Genomic DNA, 8,133 nt, shown 5'->3' with positions numbered 1-8,133 from the left:
CAGAGGAGCGGTGCGGGAGCAGAGGAAAGTTTTTTTTTTTTTTTTTTTTAATGTTATTAATTCCCAACCCTCCTACACACCTCTCCGCACCCAGTAATCCCTGAGAACAACGACTGCTCCTCACCAAATCCAAACGCTGTTTGGCTTGGTGAACGCTCAGTCTTTCGAAGGCTCACATATGAATGAAGAATAAATTGGAATTGACGGGTGACTTGGTATATGAGGAGGATTGATATTTTAAAATCAGACCTGATCTCCTCATAAATAGACAAGTAAAAGAAGTCAGAGGATGTATGTATGGGACTCCCATCGTATTAGTCCTGAAGAAGACCCTCTTTGGAGCTGGGATTTGGCCCAAGATATAGAGGGGTCGAAACGTTGATGGATATATCATAGTCTGGATTGGTTTCTGCATAGGATCTTTGGAGGATTGAAGGCATTGATTTAGACTCTCTGAGGATTTGGAATGGAGTTAATGCAGCAAACAAAAAAGAACCAACCAACTGTTTTTAATGTTTTTTGTATAGGTTTTTGATTCATTGAAATATGTATTATTCTCCTTTCTATCTATCACAAGCACTTTTTCTCACACTATCTGTCCCTGGGTGTGTTCTTTTATCAGATGGGCTATTCATTTAGGATGAATATATTAAATTGATAATTATGTATAAGTAAATAAATGAACTTATATATTTATATGAATAAATAGCTTTTTTGCTCTCACCTATGTTGTTTTATGATGTATAAATAATTTGTTGGTTCCTCCCCATTAGGGCATTGTTGTATGTAATGGTTATCTTCTACCCAGGCCGGTCGGGTTTTTGGGTTACCCTCTGTGGTTTATAAGCACTCATGTTATTCCCCAGCATGAGATGCAGCAGCAGGATTGGTCTATGTGGCCTGGTTAGGTGCTCACTAAGGGACTGAAAGCCTGTGCCTAATCTCCTCCCAGCTTTGCAACCCTGCTTGAGTTGGAGAACTATAAGTGCACATCAGTTTGGTCAGCCTAAGACGGCCAGCCAAACCAATATGCGCACTTACAGTACCCACCACTCCTCATCCCAGTCTCTGCCGCTGTCAATCAAGTATTGACTGGCCCCACCCCATCATAAACTCGGATTGACTCACCAAGTGAAAAATAAGATCATAATAAAATTGCTTTATTATCATTTTATTTTTCATCTTCTGGTGCAGTGGGGTGCCACTCCTCCACCATTATGTAGGAGCCGCCGCTGTTGGCTCCGCCCTGCCTTTTCCATTTGCTTATTCTGCTTCCATTGCCTGCAACTCCAGCACTTAATTCGGTCAGTTCTCTGATCCACATTGCTGAGTACCCGTACCCTTCCCACATCATCACGTTTGACCTTGTCTTGTTAGCAAGGTCCATCGTTTCTAAAAATTTGTCCCATGACTCCCATAAATTCTTTTGGAATGCATCAAACATGAAAGATGCAGCATATTGGATATTTGGGGACCACTGGTTGAGCATGTGATGCTGGGGGAGCGGATGTAGATCTTGAGGGCCCAGCAGGGCCGACAGCCCCGGACGCTGCATTCTAACCGTGAACACTCCCTACTGGGATCCCGCCACTCTGATTAAGACATCACCTCTAAACTGGACCTCTGGCCCTGCTGCTGGTCTGTTGATTATCGTTATAGCCGCTGTACTGGATGTGATTTCCAATCGTACATTAATTGTTTTGTTTACTTCTCCTTTTTGCTATAATGTGATGCGATCGTGTAGGTAAGGCATGACTTTTCTTTTCCCCTGCTTCCCCTCTTCCTTTGCACACTGTTTGAAAGCTAATAACTACAATTAAAAAAACACGAAACATTTGAATACTCTCCTTCGCTCTGACTCGCTTACCCTGGGCTCCCCTTCACTATTCTCTATTCACTCCTGTCCCCATGTAGCCCCGCAATCTCCTTCATATTCACTCTTGCTTTTATCTTCAATGTCTTTGCCATCCCGGTATCCCTGCCAGTGACAGATGCCTCTTATCTCTCCTCAGCAGTTCTCTTTTTCCTCAGTGGGATTAGGCCACCCCTCCTTACCTATTCCTGTATCCTTCATTTTAAGCTGCCCTTCTTATTAAGTACTCTCTTGTTCCACTGGGGCACCACCAACACTAAAGACCACTCCCGCTTACCATTCCTTTCCTGTACTGCCCATACATATTTGACTGGCACTTGTCCTCTGATGAGGACTCGTCCATCTACTTTATGTCGTCTGTCATGCAGTCGGTCTACACTTCTGTGGCTGGTGAAAAAGTTATTTTTCTTCCTTCCCCAGGCCCCTCATGGCCCTGCTGCTTCTTTCTACCCCACTCCTCTGACCCCCAAGTTCCACCACCAAGTTGGTTATGAGCTCCACCTTCCTAGCCACTCTGGTCTTCACTTAACCATCTTTTTGAGATGAGAGGCACTCAGCACATTTACACCCTTCTAGTACCGCTATAGGTGGCTGTGCTGCACCTTGCCTCTGTTCCTGTGTTGTGTTGGGGAGGATGCTCCTGTACCTCTGTCCACTCTAACAGGAATCCTGGACCTAAAGAGGGGATAGTCTCATAAAAGAGTGCCTGTCCCTCGGTCACCACCACACATTTTGGTGCTTTGGCCAGCTGCTACCCCACTGATGTCATCTCTGTGTCTCTACGCACTTGTGTGCTTCCACCACTACCCTTGCTTGTTCTTTCCACACTGAAGGCCCACATCTTGACCCAAACTTGATGCTCCACTTCTCCATTGAATCTGTCACTGTAACTGTGCTGTGGGTCCCTCGTTGGGCCCCTCTTGGGGTTTCTTCTTTGGTTGTGGAGCCCTCACTCTTCAAAATCTATTTTCCTCTGGTTGAACCTAAGACTGGACAGGCTATGAGTGACACAGGGAAACACCACAGTAGGTAGGGGGCCATTACAGTGCTTTGAGGGTTGAATGTGTGGAGGGATCATCAGTCATCTAGCCAACAGACCTGAGGGAACACACATATTATTTGCAGTTACACAGACAACTGCAAAAGTTTAGAGGGACCCTCAACTATTTATCTAAGTGAATATGGAGACTCGGCCTCAGAGTCAGCAAAATAAAAAAAAGCTGCTAAGACAGCTCTGTACCAAGTCGCAAAGAGTCAGAGTTCAAGTCCACATGATGCAGTATGTCTCTCTCACTCAAACTTTACTCTCTCCACAAGGAAAGTTTGTCAATTTCAAAATAGGAAACACTAAGCAAGATTTTCTTTCACCATGGGAACCACGCATATGCAAAATACACTACAATATGTGTAGAGTTCAGTGGTACAGTGTAGATTAGAATGTTGTAGATTGCAGTGGCATAGAGTGCACAGGTGTAGAGTGCAGTGGCATAGAGTGGTGTAGAGTAGACTGGCGTATAGTGTAGTGGCACAGAGTAGAGTGGTGCACCGTAGATTGGAGTGGTAAAGAATGCAATGGAGAAGAGTGCTGTGGTGTAGTGTTGTGTAGTGTAGAGTTCAGTTGTGTGGAGTGGTGCAGAGTAGACTGCAGTGACATAGATTACAGTGGTACAGAGTAGTGTGCACTGGCGTAGAGTGCAGTGAAATAGAGTCCCATGGCTAGAGTAGAGTGGTGCAGAGTACAGCAGGGTGGCTTAGAGTGGCGTGGCCTAGAGGAATGCAGTCAAAGGCCTACGTCAGAGCCTCAGTTCACATTTTACGGGGTCCTTAATCTCTGAAGAGAAGCCGAAACTCATGGGTTTTGTTAATGTATCACAGATGCCCTGCACTGGTGATAACTGTATTTTGGACAAAGTAGGAGAACACAGCAGAAAATATGTTTTACCCAGAAAATATTTGGAGTGCAAGAAATAATATTGCAGCGCTGTTTATTTGGAAGGCTCACAAAATCACACTCACTTTACAGGATAAGGATACGTTTATTCTGTGCCACTACGATGGACCTATTTGTTGTCATAGATGGGCTGATTTGCTCGCATTGTTGGGCAGACTGACTAAAACCACAAGCACTCATAAGGAGTGCTTGAAAACAAATAAATGTAGCTCCAAAACCAGGAGCAGGTGATGGACACATACTTGGTCCATGCTCCAGGGGAGGGTCAAACATTAAAAGAGGACATGATTCCTGCATGCTGTAACAATGTTGAAGCTAACACATGGTAAGTTATGGGTTGTCTGTAAGTCCACTGTATGTAAATAAAAGTATCATAGAGACCACACATGTGCTGTCTAGGCGAAACCTATAAATGACTGCTATACAGGTGCACAATACAGGCCTCTCCAGCCCCTGCGGTGCAGGGGCCTCCCGCCTTCAGATGGCCCCATTCAGACCAAGGCCAATGAATATCTGTGCGATATGGGAAGCTTGCGGGCCTACCATCCCATTCTATAGTAGGGGCCCCGTCATTTTGTATTACACCACTGATGCCATATGAGGACCACATATTGTGAGTGTATCTCTGAAACTGAGCTAACAAATCAAAATAGGTAGAAAGAAGCAGGGGAGTGGCTGAGGGAGTGTGTCCTTTTAGAAATATTTAGAGAAAAAATCTCCTCTTTGTAAATGTCTTTGTGAAGCACACCTGTTTTGCATAGAGTAGTTCCCCATGGGCATCTTCCATAATGCAATGCAAAGGGAACAAGAAAATGAATACCCATTTCATAATGCAGCAGTGGTCAAATAGCCACTTCTTGTTAGTCTGTAGTATTTTGTATAATAACAATGTCTCTCCCTTTATCTGCTGATTTTATAGCCAGTAAGACATTGTTTTTAAAGGAGTACAAGAGCTGTATGTTCCTTTTTACAGATTAAATGGGATGTATCGATTCTTTTGCAGGATTATATGGAACTCTTAGAGAACAAATGTGATGACTTCCTTGGGTGAGGGATGGTCCGGTGAACTGAAAGTGGAAGGAGGGCACAAGCCAGTCATGTTCAAAGTGCATTGAAAAGGATTATTCTTGAAGAAGTAGTGTAGCCTATTTTTTCAAAAGAGCTTCACGTTTTAACTCTTGAGCTGCCAAATTAGAATAATCAGTGATCACCTAGCAAAAGCCTTCAAATTATTTGAAAAAATTGGTTTGGTAACTTTAAACTTTATATCAGTAATGAACTCACTAAATTCAGACGTAATTCTCTTCAATGTGCTCCCCATCTTCCTGTCTCTCTGGCGGGTCCTTTTTCTTGCTATACATATAGGTTCTTATGCTCTACAATTACTTTTGCTTGCTAAGCATAGGGGAAAGCTGCCCCCTTCACATAAAACTGTCCAAAGCATCCACAAATATTACTCCCACGACTTGCACACCTTCCATTAAACCACAAACTCTTTCCTCTGGTCTTAAGTGCCTATATTTCAACAAAAGATCCATTCCGAAGCATTTAGTGGACATTTGGGACCCATTGTCATCAATGAAGCCTGATATGTGTTTTATTACTGAAACATGGTTATACCCATCAGCGCTGCCTTGTATTCCTATTACATTTCCAGATAATTATAAATTGGTTAGGCGACACAGAGTATTAAAGCAGAGCAGGGGAATAGCCGTAGCTTCCCAGGATTCCCTTAAAGTGGACATTTTAGACTCCCTACTCACAGACTGGGTGGAGATGATAATGTTTAAAATAGAACCTCTCAATGGGAATACCTGGAAAGGCACTTTAGTTTATCCCACCCACCCCCCCCCCCCCAAAAAAAAGAGCTTGACTATAATTTAGTTGATCGGCTAGCCCCATATGTACTATCCACATAAAATGTTCTGTTGGTGGGAGACTTCGACTACCATGTGGACATAGCTAGTGGTCCTCATGTTTCTAGCTTGCTATCAAATCTAGAGATGTTAGACATGAACTTGAACACCACTGGCCCCATTCACTTGGCAGGTCATATCCTAGACCTTACCACTTATTCCACTGTTGTACTATCTCGAATGGATATTCCACTACTCTTAACCAGGACTGATCAGATTTTGATGAGTTTCCAAATACCCATTATTATCCTCCCTGTTGTACCAAAGGCCCAAAAATGATCCATCTTGAGGCCTTGGAAACGTGTCACTTTGGAATAAGGTCAGTCAGCTATCAACATTCCTGGGTTTGATGAGTCTCTTGATAGAAATGCAGCCTTGGTGATGTTCAATAACTCCCTTATTATGGTACTTGACATGGTGGCTCCCTACAAATCCTTCTCCGGTAAACAAGTCAGTTTTAATCTCCTTGGTATACGGCAGAATTGAAAGCTGAGAAATCTCACTGTAGAAACTCAAATGTAAGTGGACAGCATGAAAAATAAGCACAGATAAACAAGCATTCAAATCTGCACCAATACTAGGACAGTGTGTAAAAAACACATTCTTAACAAAATAGATCAAGCAGGTAATTCTTCTACGGAGCTTTAAAATCCTAAACTCCTTTGTTAAACACTCAGCGTGTTCTTCTGTCATTCCTGCCTCTCAGAATCTTTGTGATACTCTGGCCAGCTACTTTCAAACAAAAATATACAACATCTATCATAGTTTCCAGTTAACGTTTACTTCTTTCCCGGACCCTTGTAGCATTAAGTTAGCACAAAATGTGGCCTCAGCAGCTCTAGAAAGATTTGAGCTTTTCTCTGTAACTCAGATGTTGGATTTGTTACGGAAAGTTAAATCAGGCTCCTCTTCTGATCCCTCTCCCCCACAGTTTATGGCAACTCTTTTCCCTCTTCTCACACCAGTGATTACTGCTCTGTGCAACCAGTCCTTGTCCAAACCCTCTGTCCTACAGCTCTGGAAAGCAGGCTATGTTACACCTATTATGAAAAAAACTAATTCAGATCCCAAGGATCAAACCAACTATCGGCCTATATCTCTCCTCAGGCTATTGGGGAAGGTTCTGAAGGCCCATGTCAACAAACAGCTCCTCTTATTTGGAGAGCAATTGCCTGCTAAACAATTTTCAGTCGGGCTTTAGATCTTCCCATAGCACTGAGACCACACTGCTTGTAGTGGTAGATACTATTAGGTTATCCTTAGATGCCAGAAATCCAACCGTGCTGATCCTGCTTGACCTATCGACAGGAATTGACACCATTTCCCATTCCATCTTGGTGCAGCGTCTTCAACGGATAGGTATCCAGGGAGCCGCTGTTGAATGTCTGACAGATTTTCTCAGGGACAGGGTCCAAACAGTTGCCATGGGCAAGTTCCATTCCAACACCATCACATTGGATAAGGGGGTCCCCCGGGGTCCTCCTTGAGCCCGATGCTCTTTAATATAACTCCTTTGGCCCACCTAGTTAAGTCCTACAGATTTGAAATATTTTTGTATGTGGACAATACCTTGTTTTGGCACAAAGCTGAGAATGTTAAAAAGAGACTTGTCGCTTGACTGAATAAAAATGGTATTTAGATATCTCTCAATTGTCTCCAACTTAATGGAGAAAAAACAGAGATTTTGGTATGCAGAAAAGCTCACCTTTACTGCGCGGAAGACTGGTGGCCAATGGAGCTTGGCCCCACCGCTTCACCCAGCAATAAGGCCAGAAATCTGGGTATGCTCCTGGATGATAAATTGTCTATGAGTGACTAGATTGCCTTGGTCTGTGGCACTTGCTTCTGCATCATGCACCTACTCAGGCACATCTTTTGCTGCTTACCGTGGAGCTCCCAGAAGACACTCACTCAGGCATTAATTATGTAATTTGGACTATGGCAATGCCTTAATGTTTGCTTCTAATGAATCCCACCTATCAAAGTTACAGGTTGTTCAAAATACCGCCGCCGGCTTTGTAAACTGCCTACCTCCAAAGACGCCATCAGCCCCTACACTCAGAGCTTTACACTGGCCTTCTATTTGAAAAGGAGCGCTATTCAAACGGCTCCGTCTGACTTACAAAGTCCTGGCAGACTCAGGCCTAAGATATCTACGGGACAGACTTAGCTGGTAACTTCCGAAGAGGAATTTAGGATCCAGTAACCAATTGCTTTTACGTTCACGACGTATCCGTGAGGCAAAATATGGGAGCGGAGTCTTTTCCTATCTAGGGCCGTTTCACTGGAATAAGGTGCCTTTGTATATTTGTGCATGTACCAGTCTAGCTGGTTTCAAGAAACACTTGAAAACCTGGTTGTTTTAAGGCTGCTCATTAAATCATCTATCTGCC

This window comes from Pleurodeles waltl, chromosome 6, assembly GCF_031143425.1.
Source record: "Pleurodeles waltl isolate 20211129_DDA chromosome 6, aPleWal1.hap1.20221129, whole genome shotgun sequence".
Lineage (NCBI taxonomy): Eukaryota > Metazoa > Chordata > Amphibia > Caudata > Salamandridae > Pleurodeles > Pleurodeles waltl.
The sequence above is the reverse complement of the archived record's forward strand: the minus strand, read 5'-3'. Positions refer to the sequence as shown.